Here is a 14,147-nt window from a genome sequence, read left to right as displayed (position 1 = left end):
ATGGTGTCGAGAGAATGAGTTGGATTCTTCTGTGTTCTCTAGTCTGTGGTGCACAGACCTATCCATTAAAAAGTTCCGTGCCAGTTTGGATATTCATATTGAAAACAATGGTACATTCAATGGTACTTCATTGGTACATTTCCATGTCTCTACATAGGTAGGGGATGACATTAAGAATGGCTGAGCATTTAGAAAGGGCAAGACACAGTCAATGGATTTCTGGGTATACCCCAAGTCCACCTTTTTTTTTTTTAAATCCTGTTTTCTTCTCAAATCAGTTCACATTATGATGGACCTGATTCTGTCTCCTCTGGAAATGTCACAAATAAACTGGCATGGAGTTTTCAGCAAACACCATTGATGGTACCGTAGATCACTATTCTCTTTAAAAGTATCTACAATTTCTGGCTGAATTCCACTGCCAGTTTTGTTTAATCTCAGGACTGAATACTCTAAAGATGTTTAAAAATAAAACTGACATAAAATTACACTCCTATGTTCTTTCGTCTCCAGCCAGTCAAGAAAAATACAAGCAAGCATGATATGTTGTGTTTGGCACTTGGGAAGTGATTAACACTGATCTAGGAAGGTATCTGGTATATTTTAAATGATTCTGGGGTAGCAGAAGGAAAGCTGTTGAGGTTAGAGTAGTAATGGGCACAGTGTTTAGTGACCCAAGGGAGCTAAGGATTTAGAAAGCACTTGAAAAGGAAGCCCAGACGTATGTCATACATTCAGGTTTGGTTCCAGATTAACGCAATAAAACGAGTATCGCTGTAAAATCAGTCAGGTGAATTCTTGGGTTCCCGATACATAACAAAAGTCACTTTTACACTATACTGTAGGCTACTAAGTGTGCACTAGCATAATGTCTAAAAAACAAGATATCTATCTATCTCTCTGTCTATCTTAATTCAAAAATAATGTCTTGGTAAAAAACGCTAACCATCATCTGAGCTTTCAGTGAGTCGTAATCACTGATCACCGGTCACGATGACCAATGTGATAATAATGAAAAATTTGAAATATGATGGGATTTCCCAAAGTGGGACACAGAGACACAAAGTTACTTACACCCTGAGTACGTTTCTTGGCCCTATTGACCTTCATTTCTTCATTTATTGAAGGTAGAATGAGGCAAGTGTCTACCACCGAGGGTGATTGTCAGACTAAAAGGAAATAATGTCATTTGAGCATTTAACACTCAAATTTTCTGTTGGGACACGTGGGTGGCTCAGTCAGTTAAGCATCTGACTTTTGCTTTTGGCTCAGGTCATGATCTCAGGGTCGTGAGATCGAGCCCTGTGTCAGGCTCTCTGCTCAGTGTGGAGTCTCCTTGAGATTTTTCTCTCTCCCTCTGTCCCTGCCCCTCCCCCCTCTTAAAAAAAATGAAACCCCCCACAAATAGGAGCCATTATTATTATTATTATTATTATTATTATTATTATTTTACATGTGTACATTAACACCCAAGGATAGCCAGTGTTGTTTCGTCGTTCTTAAATAGTTCATGGTTTACGATTACACACCTACTTTGTTAACTGATTTCGTGAAACAGGTCTTTCCGAATCTTGCTCAGGGTACTTAAAAAGTTTGTCATCGTCAATGGAAACAAATCCTTACTAGATTACTAAAAACCTGCATTATTAAAAGAAAGCACTTGCTAAAGAAGTCTAAAGTGTACCAGGTTCTTACCTGGAAGAATCCAAGTAAACAGATGTTCTCTTGACAACATGCCCTTTCCTACTCGTCCTTCATGGCTACGGCCAGCTTACACGCTGCCAGAATTACATATCACAGAAAATTGAATTCAGAGGCACATTTGAGATCTTAACTTTTTTCTGTTAAGACAGATATATCTTTTTAAGATTCACTGATTGATTGGTTGTAGGCTCCATGTCCAGCATGGAGCCCAGTGTGGGACTTGAACTCACCACCTGAGATCAAGAACTGAGCTGAAATCAAGAGTCAGGCGCTTAATGGACTGAGCCACTCAGGAGCCCTCGTTAAGCCAGATGTTAAAGAGATTTTCAAAACTTTAAATCAGTGTCACTCTTCTCACTAACCTTTTTGTCTTGGAAAATATAGTTGCTTTTTCATAAAGATAGGTCATTTTATGTAATATGCAGTGGGTATATTACTGTTTGCAGTAAATGAATTAATTTTAATGTATTTCAGATTTTTCACAGTTTTAATTTCTAAAACAATAAATATCGTTCAATACAATCTGCCTAATGAAAAGCTCTTTGGGATCCTCAGTACATTTTAGGGATGCAAAGGGGACTTGAGGCCAGAAAGTTGGAGAACTCTCACCTCGGGTATGGTTTACTAGGATTCATTTCAGTCGGTGCTTATCTTCTGGCTGCTTATTTCTTCTGGGAAAAGCGTTCTGTGGTCGAAAAGTATTTTGGACCATGCGGCATGCTTTCTTTCCTCCTTGAGATTTACAATACCGATTGGTACACCAGTGTCCCTGAAAAGTGTTTCCCTGATGGATCCCAGTCTTTTTTGCCCTCCTTTTATTTTCCCCATAACTTGGTGTTTCACCGTAGGACACACTGGCTGGTACGTGATGTATGCTACCTTCTCCCCGTTTTTCAAAAATAAAAAGCAGGATTAATCGAGTACTTTCTGTCACATCCATACTTTACTTAGAAGAAGGCCCATGAACATTTACCAATTCATCTCACGGACTCTCTTTTAAAAAAAAAGAAAGAAAGAAAAACACTTATCCTTTATCGTTGGACACTCTTTTTGCTCATCCTTGTCAAGGCTGTCCTCACTATGCAAACACGTGTGCCTGCGAAACTGTCTTAGACATTTTTGTGTGTGAATCAGGAGCATCTGCTCGTTGGGTCACAAGACGTCGTAATGTCATCCCCACACAAATTGTCCAAATTGCAGGTTTATGCTGGCTGCCTAGCCACGGGGCTGTCACTGCTGGTCAGTATTTTTAAATGGCAAAAAATACCTGTGGGGATGCATCATGTGCCTTTATAAAACACAGTTGCTGTTTGTAACAGAAAGATTTATAAATGGCAGTGGGTTTTGTTGTATTTTTTTTTAAAGATTTATTTATTTGACAGAGAGAAATCACAAGAGAGGCAGGCAGAGAGAGAGGAAGGGAAGCAGGCTCTCCGCTGAGCAGAGAGCCCGATGTGGGACTCGATCCCAGGACCCCGAGATCACGACCCGAGCTGAAGGCAGCGGCTTAACCCACTGAGCCACCGAGGCGCCCTGTTGTATTTTTTTTTTTTTTTGATGATTCTTTCTTTTCAATTCTGTGGCTTCCATTGGTTGTGGGCACCATCTTAACAGTTAAAACAAAAAGATTCCACAGTATGGATGATCATGTTCTTGGCTACTACTTGATGGGCGTTCTCGAAAAAATAAGGAAGATACAAGAGCCAGCAACAGTTTCCTTTCTGACAGCAATGCCGTTCTAAATTTCTATGGGAGGGGAGAAGTATAGAGTTCACTTCTTTCACTTTCTGTATTTCACATGTCTGTGTCAGTGAAAGAATGGGAAAGTCTCATTTGTTATAAAACTAAAGGGACAATAGTTACTGTACTTTATGTCATTTAAAAGCTTTTGTTCTTGATGGCTTTTTTAAAAGGTTTTATTTATTTATTTGACAGAGAGCACAAGTAGGCAGAGAGGCAGGCAGAGAGAGAAGGGGAAGCAGGTTTCCTGCTGACCAGAGAGGCTGATGCGGGGCTTGATCCCAGGACCCTGGGATCATGACCTGAGCTGAAGGCAGAGGCTTAACCCACTGAGCCACCCAGGCGCCCCTGTTTTTGATGTTTTGGTCTCACCAGTTCCTACTTAGAAACTTAAGATTGTTTGGAGACACCTGGGTGGCTAAGTCGGTTAAGGGTCTGCCTTCAGCTCAGGTCATGATCTCGGGGTCCTGGGATCAAGCCCCACATGGGGCTCCTTGCTCAGCGGCGAGTCTGCTCATCTCTCTGCCTTTACTGCCCCCCTCCTTACCTGCTCACACAGGTGCATGTGCACGCTCTCTCTCTCTCAAATAAATAACATCTTTTAAAAAAAGAAACATAATATTATAGGAATCCTTAGTGACTCTGTTGGAAACTGAAAATCAATTTTCCCTTCTTAGTAAAAAAAAATTCAAGCAGAAATATGGTGGCTATCTTATCCAGTATCTTGGTGTTATTTTTTCACCATTGAGTCATTTTAGGGAGAGCTCTTTAAATGTGTAAAAGGACAGTCAGTCCATAGGAATTCATATTAAAGCATTTGCAAACTATTCTGGAGACTCCCTCATAGTTAAGTCAAACAGATGAACCGGACTGAAATTAAAGAACCATGGGGAGGTTACTCTTCAAATGGCAAGAGGCTGCCTTTCCATCTTCCACAGTTGCGTGTATATTGTAATATATTTGGGATCTCGAAAGTAGGATTGTTAGAGCGATGCAACAGGTGAAGAAGTTGGCAAAAGTGTCCTTGGGCCCTTGTTTGTATAAACTCTATGGTGTTAGCCCTCCCTGCAGTGGAAAAGTCACATTTCAGGTATGCACATCCAAGGGTAGAGAAGGTTATCTCCGAGTGATCTTGTCATGCAGTCACAGAGAGCCCCGGCTCTGGAGTCAGATGGCCTGAGTTGGATTCCCACCTCCGTCACATATGTGTGGTGTTGGGCAAGTGATGCTTCACAACTTTGTGACTCAGTTTCTCCAACTGTAAAGAGTTGTATAAAATCCCTAGAAGAGTGCTTTTTGCACATTAGAAGAGTATTAGTTATCTAGTACTGTGTAACAAATTACCCTAAAACTTGGTGGCTTAAAACAACAAATACTTCTTACCTCGTAGTTTCTGTAAGTAGGAACCAGGGCACACTTCTGATCAGTGTCTCAGGCTTGGGATCTCCATAAGGTTACAGTCAAGCCATTCATTAGCCCAGGCTGCAGTCCCATCTGAAGGTGGGGTAGGGGGAAGTTGCGATCTGCTTCCAAGCTCAGTCACGTGGTTGCTAGCAGGCCATGTGGGCCCCTCCCACAGAATGGCTTCACAGCCCGGCAGCTGGGCCCCTACCTCCGTTGTGAGTAAGCCTGGAGAAAATGTTTGGGAGCACCCAAGATAGAAGCCAGTCTTGCCACTTAATCTTGGAAATGACATCCCATTGCCTTTGCTGCCTTCTGTCTGCTATGCAAGAATGACTCAATCTAGTCTATAGACAAGGGGAGAGGACTGTACAAGGGCATGAATACCAATAGGTGGGATCTTGGGAACCACCCATGACAGTCAACTCACGCTTTAACTTGTATCTTCTGTCCACATGTCTGTGAATTTCAAACTTACACATCCTACTGGCTACTTGATATCACCCATATCCTGCGGTCTACATGGTTTCTCCCCAGGACGTCCACTAGGCACCTTAGATCTGACATGCAAAAATGGAGTTCCCGACACCTGCTTCTCCCATGATCTTTTCTGGTCTAGTGAATGGCAACACCGTTCTTAGAGATGGTCTGGTCAAAAACTTGAACTCCTTAACTCTTTTCTTTCTCTCATACCACGTGTCTACTTGCCCTTCAAAATAGATTCTTTGTCTTATACCACTTGTCAACTTGATCTGCAGAATATATCCAGATTCTCACCAGTTCTCCCTCCCCCCCTCCCCCAGTATCACCCATTCACCCATGTGTTGGGTGTATGGCCTGAATTTTTGCAGTCGTCTAACTGCTCTCCCTGCTTTCAGCCTTGTCCCATTATGGTCTGTTCCTTGCAACGGACAGAAGGATTCCTTCAAACATAAGGAAGATCATTAGACCGCTTCATTCACAGTTTTCAAATGTCTTTCCTGTGTCACTTGGAGTAAAAGTCAAAGTCTCTGCAGTGGCCTCCAGGGCCTCTCATGATGAGAAAATTATTTTTCTGTATTTAATTATATAAAATGATGTATCTATGTATAATAAATACCCTATATACGTATGTCTGTGGAAACATGTTTATATTTTAGTTATTTAATTTATTAAAATGTATTTTCTGAATTGTGTAAGATGGGGATCTCTTTCCAAACAAAGAGCTCATTTTCCCAGCCCTGTTTATTGACAAGAACATCCATTCCCCACTGAAGTGGTGTTTCACAATGATCCTGTTTCTTTCTTTCTTTTTTTTCTATGCTGTATCTCATTGTTGAATTTTAGAACAGCGACGTACCTGACAGTCGTATAAGATACAATTGTGTTTTTAGAGATCTCATTTGATACGATATACTCAAACACATAGAAAAGCCGCTTGAATTCTAATTGGGAATTAATTGTGGAGAATATTTACTTATGTCCCTTTATTTGATAGATAAGGAACTAATTCTACATAGGAGATGGTGCTTAAATGGAAAAATCTAGTTAGTGGCAAAACTGAGATGAAAAGAAAGAGAAAAAAAAACAAACCTCACGGTTTTGGGGGCACTGTTTCTGAATCGTGTTGGTACACTCTGCTGCTCTTGCTTATTTGTAAGTGTTTCAGAAAATTATCACAAAAATGCTTATCGGATTTCAGACCCCATAAGGATATCATCTGGATTGGAATCCTGGTTTATATAGATAACTTCCCGTGTTCAGGCAGATCTGTGAATGCTGTCGTCCCCTGGTGTTCTTTTCTTTTTTCTAGACTTTTGGTCTTGTCTCTATAGCTTCAACTGGTGAACAAGAATGGATAGGCAAAGAAGATTAAGTTCAAGTCTGTTTGATTATTAGCAGCACTGCTGAAAAGTTGGCTGAAAGAGGAAAGGATATCGAAATTATTGTTTAAAACGAGGTGTGTTAGAATGTCCAGTGGTTTTTCTTTTGACAAACCCGCCCCCTACATGGTGCACTATGTGTAATTGAGGGTCAGCTCTAAATCCTGAAATGAATCACGTCCAGCTCCTTCACATCTACAGAGATAAGAATGGAAAATCTTGTCTAGATCAGGCCTTGCTTCCCCTGCTTTTTTTTGTTGTTGTTTTGTTTTGTTTTGTTTTTTTCTCCTCTCCAAACAGTGTGACTTGTCCCTCTGGACACCTGGCTTTGGCTGCGGGGAAAGGGCCCTGAGCTCATCAGGGAGCCTTCTGCCTCTCCCAGATAAGTTGGGTACGTGTGGTGGCAAAATCTAATCCAGAAATGAATGTCTTTCTTCAGGCAAAAGCAGCACAGAAAGAGAACGCGTACCACGAGAAGGTACCGAGCTCCTGGTAAACTCTTCGAACCAACGCCATACATGGCATTCAGTGAGTCAGTGGGCACGAGTGATTAAACACTAGGTCTGCTTCAGCCCAGATTAACTTGTTGTGTGCTGTCTGCCTCACCGGGCCGGCAGCTTCCTTTGAGGAAGAATTGTGAACCAGATGACATAGACCCTCCCAGTTAACATATCAAGAGAGAGGGGCACCTAGGTGGCTCAGTGGGTAAAGCCTCTGCCTTCAGCTCGGGTCATGATCCCAGGGTCCTGGAATCAAGCCCTGCATTGGGCTGTCTGCTCAGCAGGGAGCCTGCTCCCCCTCTCTCTCTGCCTGCCTCTCTACCTACTTGTGATCTCTGTCTGTCAAATAAATAAATAAAATCTTTTAAAAGAGAGAGAGAGAGAAAGCTGGTAACAAATGAAAGAAAGGCAGCGATTTATTTTTAGTAAAAGAAGATTAATATCAGCCAGGAACGTGCAGTGGGCTTGCTTACATCTTCCTCCTCCCTTTAAAATTCTGTTCTTACCCAAACGGTAAGATAAAGACAGTTTGTCATGCTTTGAACTTCCTGGCTTATGTTGATTTGTAGCAATATGTTACTGTTACACATTCGAGTAGGAGCTCAGTTACATTGCATGAAAGCTGCTGGGAAAACTAATAAAATCGTGACAACCCCACTTTCGGTGGGTATTGATAGCATCAAGAAAATAAAAAAGACTTTGCTATTTTCAGTCAGTCGCTCTTCCAACTAGACTGAAAATATAATGGGCTTCAACTCAACTCACTTGTTTAAACATTAGCGAAGAGGAGCTTTCTCTTCCTCCTCGGAAGTTCTGAGTGCCTACACGCAGATAACCACAGATAGACTCTACCCCCTCCCCGCCAGAAGTTCTTTTCAAACCTGTTGAGTCTTCTGTAAAGTCATAACTTCAGAAGGCTTTCAAGGAATTAATTGTTCATGCAGTCACCGAGTGAGGCATGAAGGTATATCCTGTCTCTTACAACCAGGTCATGGGATGGTGACCCGGCGGTGGCCTCAGGACCTTTGGAGATGCGGAGGGTTTGGCATCCCAGTGGGATGCAGTCATTGGAGTGCAAGAGCGGGTTGGCAGTCTTGCAGCGTGCTTTCAAAACAGACGAGGAAGAGCTCGTAAAAGGCTAGAAGAGGTTGCAGACATCTTTTGAAACTCATTTCCAGGCCCAGATGGCCATTGTCACAAAACAGTGGGGTGGACTTGTGTGAGCATCGGGAGAAGCTAGAACAGCACCCAAGGACAAGGGAACATTGTAAGCTCACCAGGCAGAAGGGAACTTTCCAGAGCCACCTTGTCACACACAGTTCTAATGTGTAGGCTTCGTCAGCTGCTCTGAGTGGGGGTAAAGAGGCGTGCATATTTTAACCATTCATTTCATATTCAGTGTGCGAAGTAAACGCTGCCTTCCAACTTGGCTGGGGCAGTTCTTTATGGAGATGTATCGAGTCAGAGTGAAAACCTGTCAATGACCTATTTGTGGTGCAAAATAGAAAATTTCCTCTTTCCAACTCTGCCTTTTTTTTGTTGTTGTTGTTGTTCTATCCTAACAGCCCGGTATTTAAAGATTCTACTATCAGCTCAGTGAGTCTGCGTCTCTAATGGGCAGAATCAGATGAACTTTAACTTGAAACAAAACGTCCTCCACTTCCTACCCTTGGCGGCTACACATCAGTTATCTTTAATTATGAAACATCATGGATCCTTCTCTGTGTACTGATTTCAGTTAGTAAACTTGGAATTTGGCAGGCATGTCCCCGGTGGTATAGATCGTGATTTTCAAGATGTACTTCCCACCCCAGCAGGTGCTCTGTCTTCTTTCTTCCTCCCCACTCCCACACCGCCCCCCCCCCCCGCCCCCAGCATTTCAGGGCACCCTAGGTAGATCAGTGGTGTGATAGCTTCGTTCTGATAATTAACATGCTTGTTTGAGGTTATAAAATATACATCTGAGAGAAGCCAGGGATTTCCCCCTGAATATCAACTAACTGCTTGAAGTGGCATTTTTCATTCTGACTTGTTTTGTTTTCTTTTCCTGTAGCATACTGCAGCAGAATGAAAGCATTTATTCTGAGGCCTCAAAAGTAGTGCTGTCCTAGACCATGAGCAAGAAGGCGTGGACTTCAGCCTGCACGGACGGTCTGGAAACACAAACGGCCGTGGGTAAGTCGTCCGAAGGACTTGGTGTTCCCTAGCTCTAGGTTTCATCAATCATCATTTATTTGGGGTCTCGGAAACTTTTATTCAAGTGCCTGGCTATTTCTCTACAGCCCATGCATGCAACAGGTCGTTTGAGAAAATGTTGTTCTAGCAACAGGGAGCCTAGAGAACAATGAAATTTACTTAGTGTGTTTGTTTCAGACATTTGCAGGGCAGTGGGATCTGAGTGCAGTGCAGTTGTGGTTAGGGAAGCCAAAAAGGAGAGGGGGAAAAAAGAATCCCAAACAACTGAACACACAAATGTCCAGCAAAGTTTGTCTTCCAGATATTGCTTTTAGCTGAGAACTAAGGGATTAGTCACACATGAGACTGTCGATCCGATCTGATGGCAGATTTCTTACCCCATAGTGGAGTATCAGGGTGGGGAGGGTGAGATGCGCTGGGGTGTTCCAGGTCTGACTCAACCTGCATTTATTGAGCACCTTTTAACTACACGTGGTGCCCCACATGATGGCATTGGTCTGGAGGTGGAATTCAGAGCTCCAAACTATAAAGAAACAAACAATACAGGACACCAAAATATTGGTGGATTTTCAAGCAAGTTTGATCAGCCTAGTGGACTGTAGTTCTTAGAAACAGTCCTCAAACGGAAGCCAGTTCTCCCCACCCATCTCGGGGACCTTGGACAACTTACTCATCCTTGTGGAATGGGCCACTTCTAAAAAAAACTCCAGTGCATGCCTCGGTGACCTCCAAGGTCTCTTGCAAATCTAAAAATTCCACAGTTCACACTGCTGAAATTAATTAAATCATTATCCCCTTTGATTCTTGCTCCGCCCAATCGATGTGAGCCCTTGGTGGGCCGTCTTGGGCAGGGAGGCTCATTGGATGGGCCAGTGTGGAGAAAAAAGGCCAGGCACTGTGGGGTCCTTTCTCCCTCCTTCTCCCTGCGATCTTGTGAACCAGACCTTTGATCAAACAGGCCTTGTGGTGTCTGTGGTTAGTAATGCATTAAAGTAATGCATTAAAGACAACGTGACACATTATTTCATGAATACAATGTAATATAAATATCGTCCTTTAGTTTTCCTTCGGGGATCTCACTCCTCCTTCTCTGTTTGGCTGTCACTGTCTTCCGGGTTAGCTGCCAGTCCCTGAACCCTTGGGGCGCCCCAACCTTTTTTTTTTTTTTTTAACATTGAACAGAATTTATGACTTTTCTTTCTTACTAAACATCCCTTTTCCGCAGCAGAGCTATGAATGACACTTTAAATGATGCTCAGATGTCACTCTTGTCGGCAGCTGGCTGGCTGCCTCGGAGCAGTGCATTATTTGGGTTTCGTGACAGCATTTTTTTTTTTCTCTCACAAATGTTAAATTACGAAGTTCAGGAAACCACATGAATGCGGTGGAATGAAAAGGCGAACGTGGTGTTCTCTGGAAATGCCAGTGTTATGGTTCTCCTGGTGACGGTCCCCTCCCTGCCCTCAGCGCACGAAGCCCATTTACCTGCCTGGTGGCAGTCTTCAAACTCCTGCCTTGATCTTCACCAATGCTCCCCGCCATGGCGCCCTTGTCACACTGAGTCGGGAGGTTTGATTAAGACAATTGCATGGGGCTGTCTCTGTGCAGGTCCTGCCTGACCCCCAAGCCCGGCTCACCCACCAAGTCTTCCTGTCATGCTCAGGCCTCTGTGAACTCCTATAACACTTAGAACATGCATCCTGTGGGGCGCCTGGGTGGCTCAGTCGGTTAAGCATCTGACTTCGGTTCAGGTCATGATCCCACATTGGGCTTCTTGCTCCACAGGGAGCCTGCTTCTCCGCCTGCCCCTTCTCCTGTTTGTGCTCTCTCTCTCTGACAAATATTAAAAAAAAAAAAAAAAAAGTGCATCATTAAAAAAAAAAAATCTATGGCTGTGTAGTGCTTTGTGGGTGTTTGTTATCAACCCGTCTGGGTTGCAGACTTCCTGAAGGCAGGGATCAGATCATGGCCCCATGTTTCTCCAGGGTGGTCTAGCCCCAGGGTGTCCTGCAGCCACAGCCACTTGGGCATGTGTCTTAAAGTTGCAGATTCAGCAACACTAGGTTCAGTGAGTCAGAATTTCTGGGGATGTGAAGCCCGAGAGACTCACCGCAGAGAACTCTGCTGCACACTGAGGTTTGTGGACAGCGGCCTGTGTCTGCTTGCTCATCCTCTGGGCCTCCGTACCTGCTGCGTCGGGTCTAGATCTGAGCACATGGTAGGTGCCCAGGACGTATTTGCTTGTGGATTTAAGCAGCACCCAGCTGCTTAACCCCATGAGGGTTGCCTTCATCCTTCAGCAGCTTTTAGCCTTTGCGGGATGTGAGGTCTGCGTGTTCTCTGAACCTGGAAAAACCCCATTTTGTCCAAAGGTGTAAAGTCCCCTTGGTCAGAGGCTGTTCTGGAAACCTTTTGATGTCCCTTCTCTTCAACCGGTGACTCTGACTGTCCCCTGTTAGTGGCCTGGCTCCTGCTGCGTACAGCCCAGCAGTCATGTCGGCTGCGGGGAGAGGGACCGGGGCGTCAGGACAGGAGGCGATCTGAGGTGGGAGCCGTGCCGTGGGAACCCAGTTGCTTCATCCTCGGATGCTGATGCTTCGCCCGCTGCCCTTGGCAGTTTATCTCGAATGCTGTTTCTTTCAGCTGTTGGGGCTCGGGGGTCATCAATTTCAGTGGCAGGAGAGCCATCCCGCAGGGAAACGGATAAAGTTCAGCTGCAGTGGACGCACATCAAAGTGTCCTCGGTGCGAGCAGCAGATTCGGGATTTCAGTCTGATGACAACAGCCTGCGGTGGTCACCTCCTCCACTTGCGTCCAGCAAGAGCAAGCCAAGCCTTGCCTGGTGGCATTGCTTCTAGTGCATCTCATGATGCTCTTGCTGGCAGGTGCCACCCAGGGAGGAGATCTGACAGAAGCCAGCCAGAAGAACCCAGAGAAGTCTCGCCAGTCTATAAGGGAACGAGTGGGTGCATCGGGAAATTTATTAGCTGTGACGGCAGCCACCACCGCCTGCATGAAGGCTCTTTTTTCTTTGCAACTTTTCTTCGTTTTCACTCTCACTTAGTCACAGTTTCACTCAAGTTGCGTCGCTCTTGAATAAAGTTTGTGTTAAGAGGCTCATTCAGGCAGGGGATGGGAAGCGTCCTCTCCTGGGCGTCCGTCTAATCTTGGCGATCGGAGCTTTAGGGAGGGGAAGGTAGAACGGATTGGGAAATGGGGTTTTTTCCCCCTCATTCTCAGCTAAGGGAAAAAAAGAAAACACAGGTTTCCAAAGCAGCATTAAGAGCAAAAGAGGCTTTTGCACATGGTGCTTCATCGAAACCTGATTAGACTTTCTCTGGATGGCCCCCCTTCCAGTGGGGATGGGGCGTGGGCTGTGTTTGTGATGCAGGAGGCAGGTGCTTAGGCTATCAGTCATGGAAGGGAAATGTGCAGTTGTTGCCCTCAGTGCCCTGAGCCTTCATGAAAGGTTTCAAGGTGGAGGAATACCTAGGGACAAAATTAAAGGAATAGTAAAACATATGATTTTAGTGAAATACCAAAGGCATTGCTGTTTTGGAGGTCTTCAGCAATGCATGGGCTATTTCCTTATGAGTAGTCATTTGTGGTTGGGTAGGTGAAGAGCTGGTTTTAATAGAACATTTGACTGCATTCCTCGCGTTGGTTACCGTGAAGCATTCTCGAGAGCTGCAGAGTTTCCACATGGCTTCCTAATTCATGGGCGCTGCTTTTGGAAGGCAGGTAGACATAGGAAAAGAGGCAGTTTGGTACCCTCCCTGAAGACCATCGTTGCAAAGCTCTTGAAAGGCGTTCTAGCTTAGAGAAGTTAGATACACTTCATGTCCCCAAGCTGACGCTCTGTAAAGCAGTACCAAGCAAGCCTTCTGTGAAATGTGTTACAACTCGCTTCTCTTGCTCATACTATCACGCGCTAATTGCATCAGTCCCCTGGAGAAGCTGGGTGTCTGGGTATAACTGAGTGAAACCGCACCAGTTCAGGAAATGCAGTGAATGGTCTTATAATAGGCATCATCAAAACAGATGGTGATTAACTTGGAAGGTACCCTTCCTTGGTGACAGTTTGAAAGCTTTGAAAGGAGGTGTTCGCTGTGCATCAAAAGAAATTAGGATTAAACTGCCACGTGGGCACATGGTTGGAGGGAAAACAGAAAGGAGCTCACCGGAGCTCCTTACTACACATGGTTTCCCCGAAGACATCATCATCACATCCCGGCATCATTACCAGTTCCACTCTGACGACAATCATGGCTCTCTCTTCCTCTCCAGAGCTCAAGATCACTGGCTTCCATCTTCCTTCCCAGATGGCTCCAACTGGGTTAATCATAGGTGCCTCCAACTTGAGTCTACACCTCCTCCTGTCACTGCCCTGACTCCCTTTATGGATTCCTTGTCTAGAGAAACAGGATCAGCTGCCAGCCAGTCGTGGATGCTGGACACCATCTTCTCTTCCTATGCTTCACTCTTCCTATGCTTCACCCCTTGACCACGTGCTGGAGTTTTGCCTTTTGCTTATTTCATGGTCTAGCACTCTGCTCCATCCCCCTGCCCTTGGTCTGCTTCTGCGGTTAGCATCATTTGCCTGAGTACCACAGCCGCTTCCCAAAGAGTACTTCTGCCGTAAGTCTGTCCTTCTGGCATTCCATTCGCCCTAGAATTTTGAGAATGGTCTTCCCAAAGAAAGGGTCTGATTGAATTACTCCCATTCCTAAAAACGCTCAGTGGC

At 44.6% G+C, this 14,147-nt stretch overlaps 1 protein-coding gene across 9 annotated transcripts in view; it reads left to right on the top strand.

Annotated features, from left to right (window-relative positions):
* Nucleotides 1–14,147, top strand: part of ATXN1 (ataxin 1) — a 394,638-nt gene that overhangs the window by 94,730 nt on the left and 285,761 nt on the right. For 8 of the 9 annotated variants that reach the window (XR_006818293.1, XR_006818294.1, XM_046004627.1 and 5 more), the window contains one exon: nt 9,261–9,382. The gene's annotated coding sequence lies outside the window, so the exon portion shown is untranslated. Of the gene's footprint in view, nt 1–9,260; nt 9,383–10,765; nt 11,099–14,147 lie in introns of those variants that run through there. The other variant, XR_006818295.1, reaches the window with a different exon arrangement.

Source organism: Meles meles, chromosome 5 (genome assembly GCF_922984935.1).
Source record: "Meles meles chromosome 5, mMelMel3.1 paternal haplotype, whole genome shotgun sequence".
NCBI classification, from domain to species: Eukaryota; Metazoa; Chordata; class Mammalia; order Carnivora; family Mustelidae; genus Meles; species Meles meles.
The sequence above is the reverse complement of the archived record's forward strand: the minus strand, read 5'-3'. Positions and strand labels throughout refer to the sequence as shown.